Source organism: Amia ocellicauda, unplaced genomic scaffold, assembly GCF_036373705.1.
Source record: "Amia ocellicauda isolate fAmiCal2 unplaced genomic scaffold, fAmiCal2.hap1 HAP1_SCAFFOLD_31, whole genome shotgun sequence".
NCBI lineage: Eukaryota > Metazoa > Chordata > Actinopteri > Amiiformes > Amiidae > Amia > Amia ocellicauda.
Window position 1 is genome coordinate 926,060 of NW_027102876.1, and position 12,271 is coordinate 938,330.

Below are 12,271 nucleotides of genomic sequence, written 5' to 3' on the forward strand. Positions count from 1 at the left end.
TCTCTGTCTGTCTGTCTGTCTGTCTCTCTCTCTCTCTCTCTTACTCTCTCTCTCTCCCTCTCAATTCAATTCATTTGTATTGTCAAAGCAATTGGACATGCAAACATACATACATACATATATATGGAAAATAAACAATATGTGTACATCTCTTTCTGCATTAGTGGTGCCCTCACAGATGTGCAAGTTACATGACAGACAGACAGACAGACACTCACACACACTTTCACACACACACACACACACACACTTTCACAGACAGACAGACAGACAGACACACACACACACACACACACACACTTGTATACCTGACACGTATAGAAGACTGGATAGGGAGATATAAATAGCAATGGGGAGACTCTTGTACTTGGTGTGGCTCTATCCATATAGTGGGGCCAGCAGCCACTTAGCAGGTGCAGCAATAGAAGCTCAGCCTGGGGAGACTGGATTTAGCATTTCCTCTCCATTTTGATAACTATCCATAATCATTTCTGCAAAATACTTCTATGATACCTATGTATGTTTTTTACTTGTACTATATTATACTATCAAGTATCAGTGTACACATACAATGTGACCTGTTACATTAATACAGAGGCCACGGAAGGCCAGATCACTAATAGCCACTGTCCCCTGATATTACACTTTTTTACAATCACTTTGGCACTCATTTCAGAACCTTGATGTCATTTTTCAAAACTCTAGACACCCGATGATCAAAATGCACATTTTTCAAAACTCTAACACTTTTTTACAATTGCTTGGATACAATACACATCAACCTCAGATCATTTGTTCATTGAACTAAAATGACACAACTTAACATCAAAGTATTACCATTTCAAAATGCAATTCACACATTACATCTGAGATCACTGTCTATTCATTTCATTACAAAGATCTAACTATCAATTGATACAGCTGCTCAAAATGATAAGTGACTGTTGCATTACTCTTAATGCATAATTTTATGGAAACTGACAAACAATATTCCATGTTTCGATCATGAAAGTTTCAGGATAATGAGATCCATTGACATCAATAAACGAGGAGCATGAACCAGTTGGACTACATTATCTATGGATGTAATATTTCATCATCATTCATCATCATGTAGCACTTTTCCACACCATGTTTGCAGTGTGGAAGGAAAGTTAGAATTTTTTTCTCTAATACCTGTTTTTCTCTCTTGTATACTTAAGAAAGATAAGGTCAAGCTAGAAGGTCAGGCCAGAAGGTAGTTTGATTTCTGTTTGTTATTTACGATGAGAATCTTGGAGACAATGTCAAACAGTATGATTGAAGTGCCTGCTCCCTAATCCATGTGTTGATCTATGAACTCTGTCCTATAATGATATAAATTCTGCTTAGCTAACTTTTAAGATAACATAGTAATGACTTTCTGATTATAACCAGCTCTTTGATTTTTGTGTATAAAAGCTCTGACTGTTAAAATGAAGGCAGAGCGACTTTGGGATCTACTTGAGTCACTGTTCCTCTCCACGCTGCGTGTATTAAAGGCATTGCAACTAACGCTCCAACCTGGTTGAAGATGATTGTTCTTCCACATCAGATTTGACATTACTGTATGTATGCAGGCCCTTGTAATTGCTTTTCCAATACTGCCAACTGGTTATTGATGATTGATTTCACATTGTGGTACGAGTATCGAGTGAAATGAGTGCTATCCACCCCAGCAACACAGTGATAACATGGAGCCGGCAAGTCATCCAGGTCACAATAGAGGTCAAGCAGTGGGAGGAGGAAGACGTGGTGGTCAAAGGAATGGAAGGGGACATGCACCCCTTCTGAGAGGTGGTCGTGGGCCTCGTCATAGAGGAGGGCTTAGGCCTCACCAGAGAGGCAGCCATGGGCCTCATTTGAGAGGTGTTGGGGGAACGTGGTAGAGGACAAGGCCACGGACCAGACAGCGGCAGCAACAGCAAATAGTGTCCAGTGAAATCCGAGAAATAGTTGTAGAGCATGTTGTAAATCATGGCATGACCATGACTGAGGCAGCTACAATGATTCAATCAAACCTCAGAATCAACTCAGGATCAACTGTGGCCTCAATCATCAGAAATGTCCGTACTGAGAAGCGGCAAGTCTTCAGCATGCACTAAACATTAGGCTACTCTCAATTGTCAAATGACTGTATACTGCATACCAATGTGTAGCACAGAGTATAGTGTGCCTTTTGAAAGAAATGCAGACAGAGTGAAGCAGCTGATGACTGAGTATGTTCAGGTATGTTCAGTTTCAAGATGCCTCTTGTGAAAAATGGTTGTGAGAACCTGAACCTGAACACAGGGCTGATGGAAATTCAGAAGTACAGTAATCAATCCTTTGTTTTACACTAAGCCAGGTGAGGAACACTGCAGTTGACATTTTACTGTAGTTTTGTTCTTTTTTGTAGCTAATTATTGTTGCATGGCTTCAAAGAAACCTATGGTGTGATTTGATTGTATTGCATCAATACATTTCAGATTTTGTTCAATGATTCCACTGTGTCTGTAGTATTCTCTCTACTAGTCCTTTTACAGTGATGTATTTATGTGTAGTACCATAATGAAACATGTATCACATATTTTGTACTACAATATTTAATGATTGTACGAACAACTACACAGTGAAACTATCGGTATCTTCTGTGTGGGTGATCTAAATAAATGTTACTATGGTATTTCATGATAAATGAATTATTTGAACCAACAAGTCTGCAAGTGCAAGGTTTCTTTAAAGATATGAATGCACAATGCAATGTTTTGAACATTGGACAGCCTGTGTTACAAGTGATGACCGTTTTGAGTTTTGTGTCTAGAGTTTTGAAAAATGACATCAAGGTTCTGAAATTAGTGACAAAGTGATTGTAAAAAACTGTATATTCATCCTATTTAATGTGCTCTTTTAAAATGTACTTTTCTTTTTTATGTTGCCATTTTTGTTCTACCAATGTTTCAGTTGTTAGCCAAAGATTGACAGAGTACATCTCATACACACAGGCCAGACAGCAAGGATTTCTTTTTGAAATTCAATTACAAATGCTGCATGAACTCATCAATACGATTAGAGCTCCTGAAAGCAATATAACTAACTCACTCTACAGCATCTCATTAGCAGTGAAAAGAAACCAAGAAAGTTGGGACAGTCGACTGTTTACCACTATGTAACATCACCTTTTCTTTTAATAACACTTATTAAGCACTTGGGCACTGAAGACACCACTTGGTTAAGTTTAGCAAGTGGGATTTCCCCCCATTCATCCATTATGCATTTCCTCAGCTGCGCAACTGCACAGGGCCTTCGTTGTCTTAATTTGCACTTCATAGTGCGCCACACATTCTCAATTCGGAGACAGGTCAGGACTGCAGGCAGGCCATGCTAGCACCCGCACTCTCTGCCTACGCAACCATGCGCTTGTAATCTGGGCAGAATGTGGTTTGGCGTTATCCTGCTGAAAAATGCAGGGATGTCCCTGGAAAAGACGATGTCTGGATGGCAGCATATGTTGCTCCAAAATGTGTACATCTCTTTCTGCAAAAATGGTGCCCTCACAGATGTGCGAGTTACATGACAGACAGACACTCATACACACTGTCACACCCACACACACACACACACTTTCACAGACAGACACACGCACACACACTCACTTTCACACAGAGACAGACACACAAACACAGAGACAGACACACACACACTCACTTTCACACAGAGACACACAAACACATACACTTTCACACAGACACACACACACATACATACATACATACATACATATATAAGGAAAAGAAACAATACATTTAAAAATCACAAAAAGATGTAATAAAGTACAGAAAATCTAAATGTAATAAAATGTGATCTTTAATACACACAAATATGTATGGCTGGTCGGATGCGTCTTGGACTCGGGTTCCTCTTCATTACGTATAATGCTTTTGCCTTTTGCTATAGCTTTCCGTGGAGGGGATCGTGGGTGAGTTTGTACCATTCTTGGGAGGCTCTGCCTTGTTGGGGCGGAGCTGTGATCCAGGTGAACAGCAGATCGGACATAGGTGGGCATGTGGGCGGAGGAGGAAGGCCGGTCAAGCAAATAAGCTTGCTAAGGTACGCAGCAGCAGCAAGCAGCCCCACCATCCAGTCAGCCAGCCAGTCTGGCTGGCAGTGACTGAGTGGTTGACAGACGGCAAGCAACGGAATGTACGTGCTCTGTGATGTCATAGGAGTCACCTGAGAGAGATGTTTGTGATGTCATCGCTGAGCTGGCTGGCTCTGTGTGTCTTGCTGGCTGTGTGTGTGTGTGTGAGAGAGAGAGAGACTTTTTGACTTTTATCAGACTTCATTGCCTGTTTGCAACACGCAATAATTCATACAAAAGAAAATAAATAAATAAATAAAAAATAGTGTTCCCCTTTGTTTGTCTCCCCCCAACAAGCATTAACTCCGCCACTGATCTGTACACTTTTAAAGAAAGCAACCCAATACACACAACAAAACAACCATCAAATACTAAACCCTATAAATGAATTACATAATAAAAACCAACTCCCCGTCATACAATTCACAAAGGGCATCATTAATACACCAGACCTGTTCAAAACTCTCCAAATCATTCATCAGCCTGTAATAGTTAAACTCTAGTCTGACTCTGCACTTGACCAGCATGGCAAACACTCTCACTGCATCCTCACTGCCCTCCCCACACACTCTGTTCTTCCTAGTCTTATAGACGGCCATTTTAGCCTGGCCCAGCAAGAAGTTTACCAGCTGGTCCACATGTTTGGTCTTTCTGGTGTATCGCGCCCCTAAAATAAAAACCTTTGTGTTAAAAATCAGGTTAAGATCAGTAAAAAGACGAGTTAAAAGACTAAAAATGGGTGACAACCGAGAGCAAGTGCTGAAACAGTGAAACACGGTCTCTCTCTGAGCACAGAATGGGCAGGCGTCGGACACAGCAGGGTTAAGAACAGTAATAAAAGAATTGACAGCAATAATGGTGTGTAACACCCTCCACTGCAGATTGCCAGCTCTCTTATTGAGGGGGGCTTGTACAGGCTTCTCCAGGCGGGCGCAGTGTCTTCCCCCAGCCCCAGCCTGTAAAGTAATTTTAGGAATCACAAAGAAACAGTTGAAAGTGCTAAATAAGTATTTTGATGCACCATATTAATTTAGGAAATTTACATGTTGTTTTTCATCAGCTTCTGTATTTGATGGCTCAATATAACTGGTTGCATTAACAGCAACGGCACACTACAAGAAAATAACATTATATTTAAACATTCAGGACTGGTTTAGCATCACCTCGAATATCCCTAGCCCTTGAGGTCGATTGTTATTGTGGTCTTCAAGACCAGTGCTTCTCAACCTTAGTCCTGGAGGAGGCCCACTGTCTGCTGATTTTCATTACAACAACATTGTAGGTTATATCAGTGACTGTGGTCCTAAAGTACCCCTATGCCTGCTGTTTTTTTTCCAGTTGAGCTCTTAATTACCTAATTGGCTTAACTGAAGCCATTTAACCCTTTTCCCAGGTCTTTGGTTGTTGATGAGTTACAAAGAGCTGGATTGTGGCCCGCCATGACTGGAAGTGAAGAACACTCACTCTAGGCCTTTAACTTAATGTTCATATGTAGGGGCCTATCCATCTGATTTGTTTTTGCACATGTATTAACAGAAAAATTGATGGTACGTGAAATCATCTGAGCTGAAAAATATAATGTTCCACCAATAATAAAATAAATGTATTAATTAAAATTATAGAGATAATAGAATGTTCACAGATTATTAGTTCAGAAAACAAAATATTTTTTTATATCTTAAATAGAATTAACACTCAAATCAGTTGTAGGGTAAACAAGGTCTATTTTTTGGATTGATTTTATAATTATACATGTATGGCTGCATGAAGCTTACCTGAGAATCTGATATTTTAGTAACTTTGTTGCTTCTTGTTGGGTAGTCCACGTTTGCCGCCGTTCTTTTTCTGTAAATGTAAATCAAAAGGCAATAATTACATACTGTAATTAAAATACAAAAAGTATAAACATTGTATTATTATTTTTGTATCCTGTTTCTCCATCTCGATGCTGTTCTTTTTGGAATTGCATATCTAGGTTTACTTAAATACTGTTTATAAGATTGTAAACTCATCATCCAAATTTCTTCATTTGCCAAACTTTATGTAGTGCGCTTGCAGTTTCAGAAGAAGAAAAAAAACTGTAACAGATGGGATATGTAGTACTTTATACTCGAGTGGTCTATGCGATTACACCCTGTTGGTGTTATTAAGAACGCCAAGTACCAGAATGCAGAGCGGGACTGTTTTTTGTGCCGTGACTTGTCGGGGGAAAAACGCGCAGAAAAAACGGACGAGAAGGTGAAGGTAGTATGGCGGTGATGCACGCGTTGGTGAAGTGGGAAAGCGGGGTCGACAAAGACTCTTACAGCGTGATTCCCACTGCTTGCTTTCGCAATTTTGATTTATTCAGCATTGCTGATGATGACGAAGAGACGACTCGAAACTTCAGAGCAGAGTGGAGAGACACGAACAAACCTCCAAAAGGTGGATGGCCTGTCCATGAAGCGCAGATCATTATGACTGGTAACAATGTTTATTTAAAAAAAAAAAACATTAAAGTCTTTACATGCTATTTGATATATACAATCACAGTATATTTGAAATGAATGTTTAAGTTATTAATGTGTTGTACTTCTAACATACTCTTATAACATGGTAGGTGGTGGTGAGGGCACTAAAAACTCGTCATACATGACTGGCATTTGTAAGAACGATTTATTGTGTGTTGTGCTTTACAATAAAATCCCCCAAATCACAAAATAAATTAAACCAGATATAATTTAACTTCAGTTTTGATTCAGTGTTGGCTGTTCATCTTAATTTGTATGGTCAAAGCACAGTATTTTTATGACAAATAAATATAATCCCCAAATATCTGTGGACATAATGCAGGGTTTTATTTATTTTATTTTTATTTTAGGAAAAGAAGGCGAACTAAGAAGAAAACTTAATGACCTAACAAAAATGCCCTGTCCTAAAATGAAGACAGTACCTAAACCAAACAAAAAACTTCAAATTTCAGATGATAGTGACCTTGATGAACCACAGTTACCGGTGAGATAATTACTGCAAATATTAAATAAATGTATTGCAGGATTGTGTTTGCAGGATTGTGTTTTTTAAATCATTTTCATATATATATATATATATATATATATATATATATATATATATATATATATATATATATATATCTATATATATATATATATATTCATTTTAAACTCTTTTTCTCTCTGAATACAGCACAAAATAAGAAAGAAAACCGATGGAGCTTCAAGAATTAGATCCCGTCATATTCTACAGACATTTAAAGAGTCCAGTGAAGTTGAGCTACAGCAAAACGTTAAGCAGCTCGAAAAGGAAAACACAAGACTTAAAATTGAAAACCAATGTCTTCGAAACCGTATGGTTGATGGTAAGTTTTTTTATTTATAGCAAATAATTCCTTACCTTGATAAATGTTATTCTTCAGTAATTTAGATTCCAGAGTAATGTATTATAGTTGATCATACTGAAGTAATCTAGAACCACAATACAGACTCTTAATGTGCACTGTCTAATAGTTTAATAATACTGATTATTAAATAAAGTTTTTCAACATAACTTCATAATCCTACATTAATGACTATATGCATTACATTAGACCTGGTAATTCTTGTATTTTATCTCTTTTATTTTTTTCGTAGCTAATGTTAATGACCCACAAAAAGGTCAGTTTGCCAATAACATAGAGCAAGTCTCTCAAGTATAATTGCAGGCATTGATGGTTTTGTTTTCACTTTGTATTAAATATATTACTAGAAATGATTATCATTTAATACTAAGGTTTTTTTCTCCAGAGATTCCAGACCTTTTGGACAATCTGAAAAAAATTGTAACAAAAGCCACATTTATCAGCGATGAAGACAAAAGTGTGTCACCATCAAGTGGTTCTGACAGCCCCACAGCAAATTGTTCTGAATCTGACAAAGAATCACCAAAACAGGTATAACACTCTTGGTCTACAATATTACAAAGACAAGGTAAAAATATATATATTGAAAACAAATATTGGTTGTAAACAATCTAATGATGCTACATTATCAGTTATATTCATAGTTAAAGTTGATAATAAGAATGTAATTGAATTATGGGTGTCACAGATTCACTGACTTTATTATGTCTGTAAATTAATAAACTTAGAATTGAGACATACTGTGGTCTTTAATAACACATTTCTGTAACATAATCACAGCCTTACTGATAATGTATTCCACTTAACATAATATAAGAATAGTTTGGGGATAAACTTGTTTTTTATTTACCATTGTCTTTTAGGTGGAAATATTCCCAGGCACTGGAGTTTACATTGACAAACTGTCCTGGATCCTTGCAGAGAGGTGCAGCACGAATACGTCATATGCAAGAACCCTGACGGTTGCTGTCTTTGACTTTCCAACATTACTAAAGAGCAATCTTCGTGGTGGTGGCAGCAAGAGAGATCCAACTTCGGAGACATTAAGATCCTCATTGATGTTATTGAGGATCATATACAGCTGCCTTCGGAAGGACACGACGTGTTTCAGTTGCGGGGCTTTGCAGCCCAGCGGGACCCTCTTAATGCCGGACATCAGCTGCCCGAGCCGGTGCGGATGAACGGAGGGACGTTAGACAGCGTTACCTTCCGGGCAGGAGCAGCGAGCGGCAACACCGGGGTGAAAGTGTCGTCTAACACTGTGCCATTAGCCACTAGCTGATTCAGCAGATCAGTGGTTTTTAAGAAGATAACAATGGCAGCAGACTTGATATTTTCACACCCTGCTACCTCCCCAACCGCTAACACACACTGCTCTAGGGGGCAGAACTGCACCGGAGCGATCTTGACTCCATGGCGTCGGGTCAGTTTTTCAAAAGACGCATTCAGGGGGTCCGACCCCCCGACCCGGGAAGAACTACCGGTACTCCCCCCTCCCCTCCCCTGTTCCCCCACAATAAGAAAAGCACTGAAAACAGAAGACAAAATAAACAAACTGAAAAAAGTAAAGCAACAAAAAAACGCAGCCAAAGGACAGAGCTCTCAGCAGCACTCCCGCTCACTGCAGACCCCTCCCACACACTCCCAGCTGAGAGAGAGAGAGAGAGAGAGAGAGAGAGAGAGAGAGAGAGAGAGTTAGTGTCTGTCTGTCTCTCTCTCTCTGTAGATGCATCATAGGGAACATATGTAACAATCTCTCTTTTTGTTTACCAAAAATGAGAATGAACGTATTTCAAGTGGGTGTTGCCTTGGTTGGAAACGTTTTAAGATTATTTATGAAGTGTAAAGTGGATTTGTCTCAGTTCTCCGTAGTTTTCAATGTATGTGCCATTCAGTAGCGTTCATGTTACAGATGTGCCCTATGCAGTGGTAGGGTCAATAAAATGTCAGTAAAACTTTATTTTAGCAATTATGGAGGGGAAGAACTGCAAATAGAGGGTCCCCACTAATTATCTAACTTACCAACAACGTTTCAAATTAGGTCTTGCGAAGCTGCCAAATAATGCTGTATAATCGTATGTGTCTTCATACACCGGCTGCTATAGTCTGATAGCTTTGATTATATATATATATTTTCTCGTGAACCACAAATGCTATTTGCTTGATTTTTACAGAGTATGTTATAAATACCATTGTTATGAAGCCTGACAAATTGTATGCTGTAATTATGAATATTTTCAAATCATTTGTTTGTTTTTCCTAACATGTTACAAATGTTCCCTATGTGAAAGATGCATTATATCTTAATAACGTCTAAACAATTAAAGATATACAGATTATTATTTTCGGTAAAGTTATAACACATTGCTATTAACTATGTGTGTCAGTAAAAGTTTAAAAAATCCTAATAATTTTTTATTGATCCTGCAAAATAGGTGTTTAGGGAACATTTGTAACATTAGGGTTACGATTTGCCATAGACGTGGAATGAGTTTGATTGTGATGTTAAATGGGGTTTAAAGACGCAGTCGCCTCGGTGCTGATTACTATTGCTGTGTTTCTCCACTTCTACTCCATGCTTGGGAACGCCCACATCCAGTGACGTCAAAACCGGTGGAAAAGCGGGCCGGTTCAAAAAAGATCAGCTGGATCCCAGGCCGAGCAGCAGCTCCGGCTCCAGCACCGGCACCATGTCGCTGGAAAAGCGCTAAGTGAGCTCACAGTGAGCTCAGTGTAATGTCTGCTCTGGTGAGCTCACAGTGTGACCTAGTCGTGAGTTCACGTCTTCACTGGGTAGTCCATGACAACTTAATTGACTCAATTCTTGGGCTTAATTGGTCAAAATGACCATTGGTTGAAGGTACTCAGGGACTGATGTGTAGAGAGACTTATTAAACCTGCAGGATTGTGGTTTTCCCAGAACAGAATTAACCAGTGTAGCGTTATGTTGGGTGTATTCTGATAAGAGCATTTTAGCTCTGAGCTGAAGCACTGATCTAAAGAAGACCTCTCCCCCCCAAATTTATCAGATTTCCTTAACTCATCAGCATGTGAACTGGTTTACATCAAAGTGACAGTCTTGGGAGGATGGCACCAAGAATGGGCCAAATAGCTTGGAATCCCTGCTGTGAGATGTCTGGGGAAGGGGGCCTGTAGGAAATAAAAACTCTTTGAAATGGACGAGAGCCGAAATCCCGACACAGAGCTACGAACCCGTGCCAACCGGCATTTCCAAAAGATGGCATGGATTGACATCAGTCATAAATCAAGCCCCCCTCCAATAGGACACTGGGGGCTGAAGCCGAAATCCAATCTCACAAACTAAAGAACCAATCACCTATTGATCTGACAGGCGTATAAAGGGTAACGCACGGCATCTCTCTCTCTCTCTCACCTAAACCAGTAACTCGCTGCCACAGCTCAACTTGTATCTCTGTTGCCAGAACCGGAACCAGAAACCAACTAAGTCTTTACCAGCAACAGAAGGGATAAACTGGGAGAAGGAGATTGAGCCGTACGAAGAATTCTTTTAAAGGACTTTATTAAATAAAGAACTTTACAGACTGCGCTGCCCGCCTGTGCCCAGCCATCCAGCTGGACAATTGACTAAGTCGACTGAATACGAAAGTCATTTAAATAGCTATTTGAGTCTTAAGAAACTTGACCCTTGGAACGAACAGGGCCCTGCTTTCCTCAAAGACTTTGTCTTCAAGTAACTACGGTGGAACCCTGCTTACAAAGAAGATTTTGTGCACAACCTTGGAGCCTTCAAACCAGTGGAAAATCTGTTTGGAAAAGACTCTACATTCGCGAAACCCCAACTTCCAGGTGCATCGACTGAGTGGAAGTTCTTGGACAAAGCCGAACCGGACTGCCTTTGTTCCAAACCACACGGACCTCGTGCCGTGTGCTGTTATCTGAGCCCGAAGCCAGAGAGGCCTCTCTGCGACGAAGTTCACATAAGTTTAACAGTTTGGAGTTTGTGATTCATGACATTTGAGAAATCAATTAGAAATGTTAATCTGTGATTCATAACTCTAGAATGTGTAATATCATTTAGTTTTCTTAAATATAAATGTGTGTTGCATTCAACTGTTTTGTTGATAATTTTAGAAATAAAATCTGTCAACGCCGAGAAATATCTTCTCATTCCTGTTTAACTGTTTAGTCTGAAATTGACACAAGTTAATAGACACCAGATTATAGGTGGCCCTGCCTATCCTTAATCATTGAATAATAATCAGTTAAGGGAAATTGTGGTAACAAGTAATGATAGGATCTTTCTCTCCACCTAAACGTTAATGAGACTGATATATATATAACGAGAAGTTACCTGACATAAATACTAACCTGCATAGTTATTGAATGTCTGACTAACAATACTAATGAGAGACTCACCTTCGTCTTACTAACCGGTATTGTAGTCAATGTGTTTATAACCTTTTTTGTTTAATGATTTGTGTGTTATCATATGCGATCCCATGGTCTTTGATTTGGTCACGGAAGTGATTTGTCTTTGATTTGTTGATCTAGAGTTGAATTTTAATTAGTTTTTCCCTTTTGTATAATTAGTGTAGTGCTACATTTAGTCTTTGTTTTTGAATAAATTTGACAATTTATATCTTTGGAATTGGTGTCTGCATCCAATTATTACAGAAAATGAGTTCTACAAGATTCCAGGATTCGTGATAAGGTGATACTATAAATTCACTTCTTTAATTGAATTTTATAAGTGT

General features: G+C 39.0%; 1 non-coding gene across 1 annotated transcript; it reads left to right on the top strand.

Annotated features, from left to right (window-relative positions):
- The first annotated feature begins 3,904 nt into the window (after nt 1-3,904).
- LOC136729871 (U5 spliceosomal RNA) lies at nt 3,905-4,019 on the top strand. The gene has a single exon (XR_010809133.1). It is a non-coding gene; the product is annotated as a U5 spliceosomal RNA (small nuclear RNA).
- The last annotated feature ends 8,252 nt before the right edge of the window (nt 4,020-12,271 follow it).